Here is a 19,537-nt window from a genome sequence, read left to right on the forward strand (position 1 = left end):
ACAGTTCAATAAACTATGGTATTTATAAGCACTGGACTCCCATGTAATCATTATAAGTGATGTTCTTAGAACAGTGCAATTTCTTAGGATGTTATTAGATAGGAAATATATGCATGATATAATGCGATGTAGACTCACACCTCTAATCCTACCTACTCATAGGGGTGAGATTTGAGGATCATGGTTCACAGCCAGCCCCCATAGGAAAATCCATTTAACCATCAAAATGCCAATAGTGGAGCTGTGGCTAACCTTGGGGGAAAAAAGTAAAGCCGAGAATAATACGCAGGCACTGAATTCAAGTTCCAGTTTTGGCAACAAACAAATGAATAATCAAACAAATATATCACCCCAAAGTTATATGAAAATATGTATATGCATATATGCATGGCAGAAGGTCTAACCGTAGTGTTCCAATATTCACCTTGTAGAAGTCCAAAATGGGAACAACATAAACATTTACTTAAAGAAAATCAAAAGTGACAATATGTTGGAAATGATCTTTACAACTTGGGGGGCATTGAGAAAGGGAGGAAAAAAGGAAGAAAAATAAAGGAGGGGGTAAAAAGTTAGACAAGAAATGTAATCATTACCTTACTTATGTAACTGTGACCCCTCTCTACATCACCTTGACAATAAAATGAAAATGAAAAAAACTAAAAAAAAGACAACCAAAAGCTTTTACTTATGTTATTCTATTTAAAAGTATATTTTAAAAGAATTATTGGCATATTTTAAAGTTCTAATGCATTGCCCTACTCTACTGGATTATACTGGAATATGGAGAGAATTATTTACACATGAGTCCATAAGTAAGGACCCCAATGTGATTGTTTCTAACGTATTTATAAGATGATTTATTTGTTGCTTTGTATGTCCCTCCCCCACGGTATAACCCCTGCTTTCACTGTATTTGATGTTGTTATAATTTATTGGGGGGAAGGGAAAAAACAAATCGTTTAAATAAGGATACAGGTGGACCCATTGCAACAATGAGATGTACAAGCTGTTATGTCGAAAAATGAACTTTACAACCTCGGCAAGGGGTGGGGGAGGGGGCCCGGAATGGGAAGGGATGGGAAGGGGAAACAAAGGAGGAGGCAACCTTGCTTGATAAGAAATATACTCATTATCTTGCCCATGTAATTGTAACCCCTCTGTACGGTATTTTCACAATACATTTTTTAATTAAAAAAAAGAATTCCACAAAGAAATGCCAACGTGGACCAAAGGGTCCTACCCATAATACCTTGCTTCTACAGCAAATCATACAATCCCCCAATCCACATAATTTGATCATTTAAAGGCGATTGATGAATCAACTTCTCCATTTGTAGAAATACATACCTGTGACAAGGATGGAAAAGGCACCGAAAGCCAAAATGAATGTTCCACAATTTTGTGGAAGATTCCATAGATAAAGGAATGTGTCCCACACATTTCCAACTCTCAGTCTGGGAAAGTCAGTCATCCTTACCATACTAATAAAAACACAAAAATGCTAACTGGGATTCAAAAAGATTGCATGAGAATATGTGTTCATTGTGACAGCACAGTAACTTCAGTGCAAATTACTGTGTCTCTCTTTCCTTGCCTTATTCCCAACTCATTCTTCAATTCTGAAGGGGAGATTCTGGGGAGCCAGTTCTCTTTGCTCCAATAATTAATGAAAGGAAACAGGTTATTGGAGATAAAATTTCTACACATAGTTCTTGGAATCTCATTCTTTATTAAACTTACTGAGTACTAATGGGATTATAAAACACAAGAACGTCTTAATTTTTCCACTAATTTTTTAAATGCCTCTTGTAAGAAGAATCAAAATTAACAAAAGAAACACCTCAGAAACCTTATAAAGATATTTGTGGTGTATGGATGCCAGGAAAATTAGAAATGTCACATGTAAATACCAAATGATATTTACAAAGCACAAACCCTAATTCTTCTGTGAGCTAATGTGATAATTACACATTTAAACTTTCCAACAAAATCACCATTGAGAATACCACAGCCAATTTCAATCACAAAAGAAAAGCTGCAAAGAATTGCTAAAATTTTCACCTATTCATTCCTAAAGTTGAGACAGTTGACTCTGCTGCTGTTGACTGTTTGATCCTTTTCCTCCTCACAAATAAATGTGCCTATGTAGAACAATTTATATCTATACATTAAGTTAATGGGTGTCTAGCCTTTCTAGTCTGATCTTCAGTCTGAGTCGAAACGATGGAGCATAAGTAGTTTATGAACATGGACCATCCCATAACAAGCAGAAACACGCTCTGAACCAATTCTAACAGAAACATCTGTGATAATGGAAATATTCTATATATACATTCTCTAACAGAGTAGCCACTGACTATATATGGCTACTCCATCTCAAATATGAATAGTGTCTGAGAAATTAATTCTTCCAATTTCAGTTAAATGAAAATTTTTTTAATTTTAATTTTTTTATTGTGAAAATACTGCACAGAGGGATTACAATTACTTGGGCAAGATAGTGAGTACATTTCTTATCAAGCATTGTACCCTCCTCCTTTGTTTACCCTTCCCATCCCTTCCCATCTTTCCTCCCCCCACCCCATCCCACCCCCACAAGTTGTAAAGTTCATTTTCGACATGACAACTTGTACTTCTCATTGTTGCAACAGGTCCACCTGTATCCTTATTTAAACGACTTATTTTTCCCCTTCCCCTCCACAAATTATACCGACATCAAATACAGTGAAAGCAGGGTTTATCCTGTAGGGGAGGGACATACAAAGCAACAAAAAACAAATGCGTTAGAAACAAATGCATGAAAGACAAAAACATTTAAAATACATATTTTAGAGTTAATTTTCCTAACATCACATTATCTGAACTTTTCTGCTTGACTCATACATATACTAAATAATGCAAATAAGGGAAATCATGGGAACTATGTTTGTTTGGGCTTGGCTTACTTCACTTAATATAATGTTTTCCAAGTTTTTACATTTCCTAACAAATGGGGTAATGTCATTCTTTCTGATGGAGACATAGAAATCCATTGTGTATATATATATACCACATTTACTTGATCCATTCATCTACTGAGGGGCATCGGGGTTGGTTCCAGATCTTAGCTATGGTAAATAATGCTGCAATAAACATAGCTGTGCTGGTAGCTTTAGTGTGGTCTTGTTTGTAAACATTTGGGTAAATGCCCAAAAGGGGGACTGCTCTGTCACAGTGGAGATCTATGTGAAGTCTTTTGAGGAACCTCCATACTACTTTCCAAAGTGGTTGAACAAGTTTACACTCCCACCAACAATGAAATAAGGTTCCCTTCTGTCCACATCCCCTCCAGCATCTGTTCTTATTAGACTTCTTGATTTATGCCATTCTAACTGGGGTGAGGTTGTATCTCAATGTTGTTTTGATTTGCATTTCTTTTATGGCTAGGGAGGTTCAACATTTCTTCATGTGTCTATTGGTCATCCTTCTTTCTTCTTCAGAGAAGTTTCTCTTTTAGTCATTAGCCCCCTTATTTACTGGGCAGTTGTTTCTTTGAGGATTTGTTGTTGGGGAATTTAATTTTTTGAGTTCCAAGTGTATTTTAGATATGAGACCCTTGTCTGTTGTATGGCTAGTGAAGATCTTCTCCCAATCCGTGGGCTTTCTATTGATCTTGCTATGTCCTTTGCCATGCAGAAGCTCTGCAATTTCATGCAATCCCAATATCCCAATTGTCCAAACTTTCTTTGATTTGTTGTGTTTCCAGGCCTTTATTAAGAAAATTTTGGCCTGCGCGAAGGAGACCTAGGGTTTCTCCTATTCCATCCTGAAATGTTTTCGTTGTGTCTGCTTTGACTCCGAGGTCTTTGATCCATTTGGGGTTGATTGTGGTGCAGGGTAATATACAAGGGTCTAGCTTTAGTTTTCTACAAGTAGTTAACCAATTTTGCCAGCACCATTTACTGAAGAGGCTGTCTTTCTTCCATTCTAATTTTTTTAGCTCTCTTATCAAAGATTAGATGGTTATAGGTCTGTAGGTTCACTACTGGGATTTCAATTCTATTCCATTGGTCCTGAGGTCTCTTCTTGTGCCAGTACCAAGCTCTTTTGACTACAATGGCTTTATAGTAGAGTTTGAAATTTGATATTGATGTTCCTCCAGCAGTGTTCTTTCCGTTGAGGAGCGTTTTTGCTATTCAGAGTATTTTATTGTTCCATATGAAATTTTGGATTGCCTCTTCTATTTCCTTGAAGAATGAGGTTGGAATTTTGATAGGTATCGCAGTGAATTTGTAGAGAGCCTTGGGAAGTATTACCATTTTTATGATATTAACCTTTCCAATCCAGGAGCATAGGAGTTTTTCCCATTTTCTAAGTTCTGTTTTGATTTCCTTTTTCATGTTTTTTAAGTTTTCATCATAGAGGTCCTTCACTTCTTTGGTTAAGTTAATTCCTACGTATTTTATTTTTTGTGGGGTTATTACAAATGGAGTTGCTTTCCTAAATTCAGCCCCTCTTTGCTCATTGTTCTCATATAGAAAAGCCATTGATTTGGGGGGTTAATTTTATATCCTGCTACTTTGCCAAAATTTTGAATCAGCTTGAGTAATTTGGGAGTGGGGTCTATGGGATTCTTTAAATACAGCATCATATCATCTGCGAAGAGAGAGTTTTTTTCTTCTTTCTCTCTTTGGATCCCCTTTATGTCTGCATCTTGTCTTATTGCTGTAGCTATGCATTCTAACACTAGGTGGAAGAGAAGTGGAGAGAGTGAACATCCTTGTCTTGTTCCTGAGTTATGAGGAAATGGCTTTAGTTTTTCACCAGTATGTATAATGCTGGCTGTAAGTTTGTAATATACATCCTTTATTGTATTGAGGAATGTTCTATGGATTCCTAATTTTTCCAGAACCTTCATTATAAAGGGGTGTTGGATCTAGTCGAATGGTTTTTCTGCATTTATTGAGTAAACCATGTGGTTCTTATCTTTGTTCCTGTTGATGTGATGAATAATATTAATTGATTTGCACATATTGAACAAGCTTTGCATCCCTGAAAAGAACCCTGTTGGTCATGGTGTATGATTTTTTGAATGAATTGTTGAAGTCGATTGGCCAAAATTTGGTTGAGAATTTTTGCATCAATGTTCATCAAAGAAATGGGTCTATAGTTCTCTTTCTTTGATGAGTCCCTGACTGGTTTTGGGATGAGGGTTATGATGAATTCATAGACGGTGTTTGGTAGTGAACTTTCTCTTTCAATTTCATTGAAGAGTTGGAGGAGTATTTGTGTGAGCTCTGCAATAAAGGCCTTGCAGAATTCCGCTGTAAAACCGTCTGGTCCTTGACTTTTCTTAGCTGGGAGGTCTCTTATTGCTGTTTCTATTTCAATGCTTGATATGGGCCTGTTAAGATAATTTAACTCATCTTGGTTAAGTTTTGGCATGTCAATATTTGCTAGGAAAAGGGCCATTTCTGCCAAGTTCTCAAACTTATTAACATAAAGTTTGAGAAGTATTCCCTGAAAATTTTCTGAATATTTGTGGTTTCCGTGGTGATGTTTCCATTCTCATCTCTGAGTTTTTTTATTTAGGTGTGTTCTCTTCTTTTTTTGATAAGATTTGCTAAGGGTCTTTCAATTTTGTTAATTTTTTTGAAGAACCAACTCTTTGTTTTGTTGATTTTTTTCTATAGTTTGTTTTGGATTCTAATTCATTTAATTCTGATTTAATGTTAATTTTTTCTTTCCGTCTACTGGATTGGGGTTTATCTTGCTGCTCTTTTTCAAGGAAGTTCAGATGTCTCATTAAATTGTTGGTTTCAGATCTCTCCAATTTGTTGAGGTAGGAACTCAGAGCTATAAACTTGCCTCTGAGGACTGCTTTTCCTATGTCCCAGAGGATCTAGTAATTTGTGTGCTCAGTTTTTTGAATAGCATGAACATTTGAATTTCTTTTCTAATCTCTTCCATGACCCACTCTTGATTCAGCAGTGTGTTGTTCAGCCTCCATGTGTTACCGGACTTTCTTTGGTGGCTTTTGGTGTTGAGTTCTAATTTTATTCCTTTGTGGTCTGACAGAATGCAAGGTATAATTTCAATGTGTCTCAATTTGGACAATTTTGCTTTGTGGCCTAAAATGTGGTCTATTTTAGAAAATGTTCCATGTGTATTCTGATGCTGTTGGGTAAAATATTTGGTAGATGTCTGTTAAATCTAGTTGATCTATGCAGTTGTTTAGATCTGCGGTTTCTCTGTTGAGTTTTTGCGGAGGTGATCTATCTAGTGGGGAGAATGGTATGTTAAAATCCCCAACAATTAATGTCTTTGGATCTATGTGGGATTTGAGGGAAAGTAGTGTTTCTTGGATAAATCTTTTGAGCTCCGTTGTTTGGTGAATAGATATTTAGAATTGTAATATCCTCCTGAAGGAGAGAAACCTTAATTAGTATTTAGGGACCTTCTTTATCTCTTCTCACAAATTTTAATTTGAAGTCTATTTTTTCTGAAATTAGGATTGCAACTCCCGCCTGTTTATGGGGGCCATTTGCTTGGTAGATTTTGTTCCAACCTTTAACATTGAATATGTTTTTGTTTTTACGGGCAAGATGTGATTCCTGAAGGCAGCATATATAAGGATCTTGTTTTTTAATCCAACTAGACAGTCTATGTCCCTTAATTGGAGAGTTAAGTCCGTTAATGTTAAGAGATAGGACTGAGAGGTATTTGGGAGTTCCACCTTCTTGGTGGCTGCGAAAACTGGGTTCTTCCTATGGTTCTTGGATTCTCAGTTTGGGTGCAGTTTCTTGGCCTCTATTGTGGTCTTGGTTTTCTATGTGTAGGACGTCTTTAAGAATCTTTTGCAGGGTTGGTTTGGTGGAGATCTATTGTTTCAATTTTTCTTTGCTATGGAAGGTTTTTATTTGGCTTTCAGTAATGAAGGAGAGTTTAGCTCGGTAGAGTATTCTTGATTGATAGTGATTTGTTTTTAGTGCATGGCATACATCATTCCAGGCTCTTCTTGCTTTGATTGTCACTGCTGAGATATCTGAGGTGATTCTAATTGGTTTCCCTTTATATGTCATTAATGTTTTCTCCTTGACAGCTTTAAGGATCTTTTCCTTGGTCTGAATTTATCCTATGTGGATTATAATTTGACAGTGGGATGTCCTATTCTGGTCTGGCCTATTTGGAGTTCTAAAAGCTTCTTGTATGTGAATAGGCCTATCTTTTTGCATGTTTGGGAAGTTCTCTGCTAGGATCCTGTTAAACAAATTTCCTTCACCATTAACTTCTGTTTCTAGGTGCTCCTCTACAACCATTACTCTTAGATTAGGCCTTCTGATGATGTCTTCCAAGTGTTGGATAGATCTCTCATATTTCTTGGATTTCTCTTGGATGGTTGTATGTTCTTTCTCTATAATGTTTAGGCTCTCTTCACTCCCCGAGATTCGATCTTCTGCATGGTCTGACCTCCTGTCGAGACTTTCTACTTTGTTTTTTATTTTTTTTTCCTTCTAGTTGGTCAGCTTTGATGGCTTCAAATTCTTTGTTGAAGCTTTGTTTTAGATCTTGTATGAACTTCTTTACTTCCTTAATTTGGTGCTCAGTGTTTATTCTCAAATCACTTAGTTGATTGGTTATGGTTTCCTTGGACTCCCATTCCTTCTGTTTTTTTCTATTTAGCATTCCCTTTGTGGGCTCCCTGACTTCCTTCAGCTCTTTGTTAATGGATTCCCTGAATGCCTTTAGTGATCTTTGTGTATTCTCATCCTGCTCTCTCAATTCCTGTATTACTCTTTGATTAACTTCCTCCGGTTCATGCGATTCCTGTAGTTCTCCTTGAGTGTTCTCAGCCTGCTCACGCCATTCCTGCCTTTCCCTTTGAGTATTCTCAAGCTGCTCATGCAAATCCTGTATCAGTTTTTGAGTACCTTCCTCACGCTTATGATATTCCTGTATAAACTTTTGGATTGCCTCCACTCTCTCCCTATCCTGCTCATACAAAATTCTTGGAATGTTTTCAATCTTTTCATTTATCATGTTTGCCAGCAGTGTTCGTAGAGCTATTTGGGAACTCTCTTCTGGATTATTCATTATCTGTTATCTGTTCTGTCCCCTGATTATCATGAGTGGGATTTGAGATACCGGGACTTGCAATTTTTCTTGTGTTTTTCCGGCTAACTCTGCCGATTTGGGATGAAATTAACACCAGTTTTGTGCTAGAACACTATCTTAAGGCAAGCATCAACCAAAGTCTATATTTGCACAGTCAATAGTCTGCAGATACAATCTAGTTCAACAGATACATCTATTCAACATCAAACAACTATATATTAATTGGCTACGAACCACAAAGAAGAATTTGGAAGACCACAAATTATTAGGTTTAGGAAGAGTTGGGGGTAAAAATTAGGAAGAGTGATGTGGGATGGCACAGTGAGTGTTAACTAAGTCCTAATCTCAAAGCAGGAAATAGGTTGGATAGGATGAAAGTAGAGAGATAGAAAAAAAAGAAATAGAAAGGGAAAAAAGAGACCAGAAAAAATAGAAAAGTAAAAATTAAAAATATTATAGAGATTCGTAAACAAACTATTCAGAGAAGAAAATGAATTTAATGAGAGAAAGGGATGGATATAAAGGAGATGTGAAAAACTTAAAAATAAAAATTCTTAAAATATTATATAGGTATAAAGAGGTAGTACTGCTATTAAGGAATTTAAGTCTAAGAGGTTTTGAATTGAGTAATAAACTTGTGGATTAAGTGTGTACACAATGGGGGATAACGTCTAATAATTGACTACGGGTTTATCTGAGGATGTGCAGAACAGCAATTAATTCACATAAAGAACGAAAGAGAAGAACAGGTGAAAAGGATAAGAAAGAAAGAAAAAAGATCAGAAGTTCAATAGAGCTAAACAAAAACAAAAACAAACACAAAAAAGAGAGAAAAACTCACACTCACTTATAACCCTAAAATAAAATTCTAAGAGGACAAAAAATTACTATAAAACATTTTTTTTCAAAAAAGGTAAAAATTAAAAATTAAAAAATTTTTAGAAAAAAATTTTTTTATAAAATATAGAACAAAAAATTATTTGACTTTTTTGGGAAGGGCGGGAAAAATCCTGTATCTCCCTTGTGTCCGTAACCAGCCCCTTGTTGGAGTCTCTGGTCTGCTTGTGTTCCTGTGGCTTGGTTGGTTACTTAAGTCAGTTTCTTTGAACAGGCAGAAAAATGCTCTGCAACCCTCCTCCCAGGTTAGTTCAATGGGAGGGAGGTCTGCTTTGAGTATTACAAAAGAGGGAGATGGCTTTTTCCTTGGGTTTGTAGGTGCTGTGATGAGGCTAGGTTCTGGGTAGAGTTGAGGCCTTTCAGCAAACAGTAGCTTTTCCCGGGGGCTGGTTTGTGAGAAACTCACAGAGCCCAGCCTGGAGCCATTCTCAGGGTTTCTGTTTACTGAATTTCAATTGATTGTCAAGGCTGCTAAAGGGAGGGGCAGCCTCTGGCTCTGATTACCCAGTGAAGAAGCCACTCCTAGGGCTGGCGCCTGAGCTGGGTGACTTTTCCCTGTGTGGAGCTGAGTCTGGCAGGTCAGGTTAGGCTCTTTTGACCTGCTAGATGTCTCTAGATTTATTCCAAGGCCTGAGTTGGTGCTAGCAGCTCCACCAAGCTTTGTCGGTATCCAAGATGGAGATCTCCGGTACTGGGGGGCAAGGGGTTGCCTTCCCTCCTCTGCACCCTGAGAAGGAGTGAGGACGTTAGGCTGCTACGCACGCCGAGTCTTGGTTCCTGGGTAGTCTCTGGTCTGTGAACTGCAGGATGAAGATGTCTGCTCCTTGTCAGTTCTTGCTGGTGTTGTGTAGAATCCACTCATCCACCTCCTCTGGCTGCTTCGTCCTGGTCTCTTTGTGATTCAGGTATGGCGGCTGCAGTCGCTTCCGCCACCACTGCTGCTGTGGCGGCGGCTGCTGGCAAGTGCTCAGGGCTGTCTCCTTCCTGTATTTTCTCTCTCTGGCCTAACTCTCTGTGTGATGGCACACTTGGTGTGATTCTCTGGCTTAGTACTGTTCACTGGAGCTCTGAAACTGCTTTCTTATGCGAGAGCCTGTTTAGCCTCCAGCTTCTCCGCCATCTTCCCCTCGAAGCCTTAAATGAAATTTTATGTAATGAGATTCATCTACTCACTGGGAACTGGACAGCTCAGTTTCCAAATTAGGAAGCTGAAATTCTCAAAAACATAGTGATAAAATATAATCCAAGCAGGGCGCTAGTGGCTAATGCCTGTAACACCAGTTAATCAGGAGACTAAGATCTGAGGATCATGATTCAAAGCCAGCTCAGGCAGGAAAATCTGTGAGCTCTAATCTCCAATAAAGCACTAGAAAACCAAAAGCGGCACTGTGGCTCAAGCGGTAGAGTGCTTTCCTTGAGGTGAATAGTGCAGGGACAGCGCCCAAGACCAGAGTTCAAACTCCACTCCCAACCAACACACACACACACACACACACACACACACACACACACACACACACACACACACACAATCCAAGTGAAGAAGGTTCCATTGGATACTAACTGCATGTCTGTGAATTATCTAAGTTTTTCTGTCTTATAGCAGTTACCACTCACCTAGATTGACAGCGGGAGGAAAGGGGTGGGAGATAAACACAAGCTACTTGGGATACTGAGAGCTGCTCCTTGAAGGTAAGGGTTGTGCATGAATCTTTTCTATATTTAGTAGACATCAAAGTGTGTAGAATCCTGTAGTTATAAAAATGTATTTCAACATGTACAACAGATGCTCTGTTTATCAAAATAGGAGAGAAATCAGACAGGTGGATTCTATAAATATACAAGCAATATATAGAAAATTTGCTACATTCTATTCCATGATAGGCTCTGGAATAAACTTTGGTTTTCTGTACATACTAGGTAAATATTCACACACTAAAAAACAGAAGTGTAATCCTTTATTACGGTTAAAATATATAGAATATCTTAATGAAATGTATTTGTGGACCTATTTTTTCCTTAATTTCTTCCATTCCTGCATTAAAAATGGCTCTAAGAGAAAAGTTTCTAGATGTGTAAAATATGAACTCCATCTATTTCGTTTGTTGAATTTGTACTTTAGATAGGATTTAAGTCCTTATTTCATCTTTAGGCTTAGGGCTAGGAAAAGAATAAGTAATCTCAACAGATTGTCATGCCTCACTTTTAAGGAGAGTTATGTATTTATCAGGAGAAATATGTATTGGTCTTGGTAGCTAGGAAACTTCAAGAAACAAAAGTAAAATAACAATTCCACAGCAGTCTCAAGTATTTGCATATCTTCAAGTGAACATTAGTTGCTCTTTATTCTATAGTATATTTACAAGGATAGTTTTACAACCTATTTCTAAGCTATTGTCATCCTCCAGAGTAAAGTTCAGGCATGCCTATTGCTCATTATATAGATCGCAGTTGCTCAAACTCAGAACCCATTTTTTGTATAGGTTTCACCTGGCTACCTTTACCTCACTCAGTAGCACTGAGGGCTGGGAGATTTATTTCAAATATTTAAATACACACAAACACACACACACATCACTGGCTTTCACTATTGCTGTAAAAATTAAGTCCCTTTTGTCCCTTACCCAAGAGTATCATAAATCGTGTACCATCCATGAAAATGTGACAAGTTCATTATTAACTTGCAAGTAGGTTAAATCTCTAGCCTCATACAATTCTACATATTCATATGAAGAAAAATATATACCTAGAGTTTTGGTGTGCTTCTACATTATGAAGCTCTCAATTTTCATTTTTTAAAAAAATACATTTTTATTGTAAAAATAATGTACAGAGGGGTTAGAGTTTCATGAGGAAGGTAATGAGTACATTTCCTATCAAGCATTGGAAGGCAGCTCAGTGGTAGAGTGCTTGCCTTGTAGACATGAGGCCCTGGGTTCAATGCCTCAGTACCACATACACAGAAAAGGCCAGAAGTGGTGCTGTGGCTCAAGTGATAGAGCATTAGCCTTGAGCTGAAGAGCTGAGGGACAGCACCCAGGCCCAGAGTTCAAGCACTATGACTGGCAATTAGAAAAATCTGTATCAATTTCATCATATTTGCCCTATTTTAGAAATTGGAAGTCACATATTTCCATCAGAACTAACTATATTTAATGGTACAACTTTCTACGGTGTTTTTAGGACGTAATAATTTGTGGATATGCCCCAAGGCTTTTTACTAAAAGCTGAGGGAATAGGTCCAAAAATGGAAGCCGATAAACAGTCAGAGCATTATTATGTAGCTTTAGTTCACTGTTACAAAAGAGGAGTGCAAATCAATATGATGGTTCATCGTTACAGGACCAGAAGACATACTAGAAACTGACATCAGAGAAGAGTCAGTCACTGTAGGAAAACGTAAACAGGATGCACCAAAGGATGCAATCATCAGTGTCCAAATAAGCAACACAGAATGGTATAAAGTCATTGCAAGCATATATTTGATGAGTGGTTCACATCAAGAATATATAAAGAACAACATCCCAACAATAACAAACAACCTGATTTTACACTGTGCAAAGATTTCAGATGTTTCTCCAGAGAAGACAATTAAAATGTTAACATGCACATAAAGGTGTTTAACGTCACTAATCACTAGGAAAGTGTAAGTCAAAACAAGGAAGAATATGACCATTTCATATGAATTAGGATAACTGCAAAAAACAAAGTAACAATACTGACAAAAGTGTGGCAAAATTGGAACCTTTCTATGGGAAACAGTATGGCAACTTTTCCAGCAATTCAAAACAGGATTATTCATGCCTGTAATCCTAACCAGTCAGGCAAGAAGCTGAAATCCAAGGATCATCGTTCCAAGCTAGCCTGAGTAGAAAACAGGAAGTGGACCTGTGTTTTAAAGTGGTAAAACACTAGCCTTGAGGAAAAGTTCAGAGACAATGACCTGGCCCTGAGTCAAGCCCATGACAGAAAAAAAAAAATGAAAGGAAGGAAAGAGAATTGTCATATGATCCAATGACTCCACTTCTGGGCATATACACTAAAGATTTAAAAGCAGGGTCTTGAAGAAATCTTTGAGCACTCATATTCATTTTGTACAATACTAAAACATGGAGGCAATCCAAGTGGCCATCAACAAATGAATACATAAAATAAATGTGGTTTATACATACAGTGGTATATTACTTCAACTTTAAAAAGAATTATTTTGTGAAGATGTTATATTATGGCTGAATCTTGGGGACACTGTACTACATGAAATAAGCCAGTCATAACAAGATCAAATATTGCATAATTCTACTTATATCAGTTACATAGAACAGTCAAATTGATAGAGACAGGAAGCAAAATCGTACTTGATGGAGATCTTGAAGCAGAGGAGAGTGGAAAATTATTTTAATGAATATAGAATTTTAATATTGGAGGATGATATCAATGTGGACATTGAACTTGTACAATATTGTAAATATACTTACTACTATGTTGTAATCTTAAAATGATTAAGAAAATAAAACCTGGGAGAAGAGAAGGAGAATGATGAAAGGGTAAATATGATCAGGGTACATTGTATGCCTATGTGGATATATCAAAATGAAATCCACTTATATAACTAGGTAATGCTAATACAAAGTGTAAAAAGATGATCAATTTTAAATTTTTTGCATTTGACCACAATTTCTGGAAAAAAAAGAAAAAAACAACCACAGGCTGGGAAAAAATTTAAATTTCCAGTAAGCAATAAACCTGGGTTCAAAACTATATCTCACTTAAGTGTGTGAAGCTGTTTTGTAATGTAATGAGAGAAGGATCAGGAAAATCACCCCTTTTGTACAAAAATACATAGTGAATTTGCCGTAATTTTGATGTTATCATACAAATTTTAAAAATATAATAGCATATGTAGCATCTGAGATATGTTTCCTCTTTTTCTTAAACTTCAAAGTAGTTTCTACTTGCACCAAAATGCATCATCTATTCTGCTTACAAAGCAGTAAAACATTACAGGTGAGGTCTATAGCCCTTAATATACATAGCAATACTTCTGAGGTGCCTACCATAATATCCACCCTTCCTTTCTGAATCAATAAAGACACCTTTCCATTTAACTGAACACCAGGCTAAGTAAAATAGTGATAACATTTCCCAATAGTGATAATATTTAGATAACAATACGGAGAAAAATTTTTGGGAGGTTATTGTGAATGGGGTTGCTCCCTTTATTTCCCTCCCTTCTTGTACATTGTCAGTGTACAGGAAGGCAACTGATTTTTGTGGGTTTATTTTGTATCCTGCTACTTTGCTGAAGTGATTTATGATTTCTAAATGGATGGAGTTCTTGGGATCGAGAAGGTATAAAATCATGTCGTCTGCAAAAAGGGATAGTTTATCTTCTTCTTTTCCTATGCAGATCCCTTTAATATCTTTTTCTTGCCTTATTGCCCTGGATAAGGGTTCCAGGACTATATTGAAGAGGAGTGCAGACAGGGGGCATCCTTGCCTTGTTCCTGATTTTAGGAGAATTGGTTTTAGCTTTTCCCCATTACGTATAACTGGCTATTGGTCTGACATAAATGGCTTTTATTGTTTTAAGAAATGTTCCTTTTATTCCTATTTTCTCCACAGCTTTTAGTATGAATGAATGTTGATTTTTATCAAAGGCCTTTTCTGCATCTGTGGCGATAATCATGTGATTCTTGACCTTGGCTCTGTTGATGTGTTGGATTACATTTATTGACTTATGTATGTTAAACCATCCCTGCATCTCTGGGATGAAGCCTACCTGGTCATAGTGTATTTTTTATGTGTTTCTGGATTCTGTTAGCTAGAATCTTATTAAGGATCTTTGCATCTGTGTTCATCAAGGAAATTGACCTGTAATTCTACTTTTTGGTTGGGTCTTTGCCTGGTTTGGGGATGAGTGTGATATTGGCATCGTAGAATGAGTTTGGGATAGCTCACTCCTCCTCTGTTTCTCTGAAGAGCTTGAGGAGTATGGGTAATAGCTCTTCTTCAAAGGTCTTATAGAATTCTGCTGTGAATCCATCTAGACCTGGGCTTTTTTTTGTTGGAAGAATTTTGATAACTTCCTGTACCTCGTTGTAGGATATTGGCTTATTTAATTGGTTTACTTCTTCTTTGCTCAATTTGGGCAACTTGTATTTCTCTAAAAATGCATCTATTTCTGCCAGGTTTTCTTCCTTTAGAGAGTATAACTTTTGAAAGTAGTCCGTTAGGATTGTTTGTATATCTTGGGTACGTGTGGTGATTTTTCCCGTAGCATCCCTAATCCTGTTAAAAAGGGTTTCCTCTCTTTTTTTAAAAATTAATCTTGCCAACGGTCCATCAATTTAATTTATTTTTTCAAAGAACCAGCTTTTTATTTGGTTAAATTTGGCTATAATTTTCTGGTTTTCTAATTGGTTAATCTCTGCTATTAATTTGGGTATCTGGCTCCATCTAGTAACTTTAGGTTCCATTTTTTTCTTGTTTTTCTAGCTGTTTTAATTGCAACATGAGATTATTGACTTGGTCTGTTTGCATTTTCTTGATGTGGGCACTGAGAGCAATAAATCTGCCCCTCAGGACTGCTTTTGCTGTGTCCCACAAGTTTCTTTGCGAGGTGTTTTCATTTTCATTGAGTTGTAGGAAATGTTTTATTTCTTCTCTGATCTCTTCTGTTACCCAGGCATTGCTAAGAAGTGTGCTGTTCAATTTCCCTGTATTAGAGAAATTTCTGCAGTATGTTTTGTTATTGAGAACTAGCTTAATTCCACTGTGGTCAGATAGGACACAAGGGATTATGTCGATCCCTTTGTATTTGCTTAAGTTCCTTGCATGAACTATGATATGGTCTATTTTGGAGAAAGTTCCATGAGCTGCTGAGAAGAATGTGTACTGTGTTGTTTTAGGGTGAAATACTCGGTAGATGTCAGTTAATTCCGCTTGAAGTATGGCCTCACTTAATTCGGTAGCTTCTTTGCCAATCCTCTGGTTGGTGGACCTGTCCTTTGGTAAGAGTGGTATGTTAAAGTCTCTTAGTATTATCGTATTGCAGTCTATTTTATTCTGTAAGTTTGAGAGTATTTGTTTAACCTATGTGGGTGCACCAATATTTGGGGCATGTAAGTTGATGATGGTAATATCCTCCTCTTGGATTGTTCCCTCTATTAATATGTAGTGTCCGTCCTTGTCTTTCTGTACTGATTTTAATGAAAAGTTTATTTTGTCAGATATCAGGATAGCTACACCTGCTTTCTTACTGGGGGAATTTGATTTGTAGATCCTTTTCCAACCCTTTACTCTGAATTTGTTTGTATGTTTGGCTGAGTTTTGGGGGTTATGAAGATATAGTGTCATTTCATCTGCACAAAGGGATAGTTTAACTTCTTCTTTCCCTATGAGGATCCCTTTAATGTCTTTGTCATGCCTTATTGTCCTGGCTAATTGTGCCAGGACTATATTGAAGAGGAGTGGAGAGAGTGGGCATCTTTGCCTTGTTCCTGATTTTAGGAGAATTGGTAGTAGCTTTTCCCTATTACTTATAATATTGGGTATTGGTCTGTCGTGTATGGCTTTCATTGTTTTAAGAAATGTTCCTTCTGGAAGTGGCGCTGTAGCTTTAGTGGTAGAGCACTCGCCTTGAGCTGAAGAGCTGAGGGACAGCGCCCAGGCCCAAAGTTCAAGCCCCACGACCGACAAAAAAAAAAAAAAAAAAAAAAAAAGAAATGTTCCTTCTGTTCCTATTTTCTCCACAGCTTTTAACATAAATGAATGTTGTATTTTACCAAAAGCCTTTTCTGTGTCTGTGGAGATAAGCACGTCAATCTTGACTTGGCTCTGTTGATGTGTTGGATTACATTTATTGACCTATGTATGTTAAACCATCCCTGCATCTCTAGGATGAAGCCCACCTGGTCATAGTGTATGATTATTTTGTGTGTGTTTTCTGGATTCTGTTAGCTAGAATTTTGTTAAGGGTCTTTGAATCTGTGTTCAAGGAAATTTGTCTAATTCTCTTTTTTGGTTGAGTTTTTGCCTGATTTGGGGATGAGTTTGATATTGGCGTCATAGAATGAGTTTGGGATAGTTCCCTCCTTCTCTGTTTCTCTGAAGAGTTTGAGGAATATGGGTATTACTTCCTCTTTATAGGTTTTATAGAATTCTGTTGTGAATCCATCTATTCTTGGGCTTTTCCTTATTGGAAGACTTCTGATTGCTTCCTGCATCTCATTGTGACATAGTGGCTAATTGATTTACTTCTTCTTTGCTCAGTTTGGGGAACTTCTGTTTCTGTAAAAATGCATCCATTTCTGCCAGGTTTTCTTTGTTTAGAAAATATAACTTTTGAAAAGACTCCTTTAAAATTGTTCAGATATCCTGGCTACTTGTGATTTTTCCTATGGCATCCCTGATCTTGTTAATTTGGGTTTCCTCTCTTCTTTTCTTAATTAATCTTGCCAATGGTCCATCAATTTTACTTATTTTTTCAAAGAAACAGATTTTTGTTTTATTAATTTTATCTATTATTTTCCTATTCTCTATTTCATTAATTTTCAGCTATTAGTTTGATTGGCTTTATCTAGTAACGTTGGGTACCATTTTTTCATGTTTTTCTAGCTGTTTTCATTGCAATATGAGATTTTTTACTTGGTCTGTCTATTTTCTTGATGTGGGCACTGAAGGTAATAAATTTGCCCCTTAAGACTGCTTTTGCTGTGTCCCACAAGTTTCTTTGTGATATATCTTCATTTTCATTGAGTTGTAGGAACTTTTTAATTTCTTCTTTAAGTTCTTCTGTTACCCAGGTTTTCCATAGAAGTGTGCTGTTGAATTTTGATGTATTTGAATAATTTCTACGGTTTGATTTATTATTGACAAGTAGCTTGATTCCACTGTGTTTGGACAGGACACGGGATTTGGTCAATCCCCTTGTATCTGCTTAAGTTCCTTGCATGAACTATGATTTTGGAGAAAGTTCCATGAGCTGCTGAGAAGAATGTGTATTGTTGTTTTAGGGTGAAATACTGGGTAGATTTCAGTTAGTTCTGCTTTTGGCTTCACTCAATTCAGTCGCTTCTTTGCCAATCCTCTCTTTGGTAGACCTGTCCTTTGGTGAGAGTGGTGTGTTAAAGTCTCCTAGTATTATTGTATTGGGATCTATTTTATTCTGTAAGTTTGCTTAACATATTTTGGTGGGCCAATGTGTGGGGAATATAAGTTAATAATGGTAATATCCTCCTCCTGGATTGTTCCCTGTATTAATATGTAGTGTCCTTCTTTGTCTTTTTCTATTGATTTTAATGAAAAGTTTATTTTGTTAGATATCAGGATAGCTACTCCTGCTTTCTTATTGGGGGCATCTGATTGGTAGATCCTTTTCCAACCCTTCACTCCGAGTTTGTATGTTTGGCTGAGAAGTGGGTCTCCTGAAGGCTAAAATGGATGGGTCATGTTTTCTGATCCAATCTGGAGTTCTTTTTCTTTTGATTGGTGAATTAGGACCGTTAATATTAAGAGATAACACAGAGAGATGCATTGTGGTCCCTGTCATTCCATGTTTCTATAAGATTTTCTTCTTTCCTTTCCTTCTGTGCTTGCTCAGTTAGAATTCTATTAATGCCTGTCTGGTGTGGGTCCCTGTTCCTGGTTGCTTTCTTCAGGTTGTGTTCCCCCTATTGTATTCTTTGTAATGCTGGCTTAATGTTTATGTATTGATTTAGTTTTTCTTTACTTTTAAAGTTTTTCAGTTCTCCATCCACTGTGAATGCTAGCTTTGCCAGTTATATCAGTCTGGGTTGGTAGTTATTGGCTCTCAGGGCTCGTATGGTACTTCCCCAGGCCTTTTTTGCATTCAGTGTCTGTGTGGAGAGATCTGCATTGATTTAATTTTTTCCCATTGTTGTATACCTGCTTCTTCATTTTTGCTGCATGCAAGATTGTTTCCTTATTTTTCATATCTACCATTTTTTACTATAATGTGTCTAGAAGTGTTTCTCCTGGGATCTTGCTTCTTTGGTATTCTATATGCTTCTGTTATGTAGGTAACTTGTTCTTTTTTGAGATGGGGGAAAGTTTCACAGATTATCTTTTTGAATAGGTGTTGCATTCGCTTGCTTTGATATTCCTCACTTTTGTCCACTCGAATTATATGAAGGTTAAATTTCCTGGTACTATCTGCTTGCTCTTGGATTTCCCTTTGGCATAATTTAAGTGATTTTTTTCCATATCTGAGATTTTTTTTGGTCCAGTTGGTGTATTCTGTCTTCTGTATCTGCCACTCTACATTCCATTTTGTTCACTCTGTTAACTACAGCTTCCATTGTGGTTTGCATGGACTCATTTCTGGATTCAATGTTGGTTCTCCAAGTACTAATCTCACCTCTTAATGAGGTGTGTGCTACCTCTATTTTTGTACTAATCTCACCTCTTAGTGAGGTCTGTGCTGCCTCTGTGTTTGTACTAATCTCACCTTTTAGTGAGGTGTGTACTACCTCTATTTTTGCATGCACCTCCTGTGTGATACCTTGCATCACTTTCAATATTTTGT

The sequence above is a fragment of the Dipodomys merriami genome, unplaced genomic scaffold (genome assembly GCF_024711535.1).
Source record: "Dipodomys merriami isolate MVZ:Mamm:240054 unplaced genomic scaffold, mDipMer1.0.p SCAF_207, whole genome shotgun sequence".
NCBI classification, from domain to species: Eukaryota; Metazoa; Chordata; class Mammalia; order Rodentia; family Heteromyidae; genus Dipodomys; species Dipodomys merriami.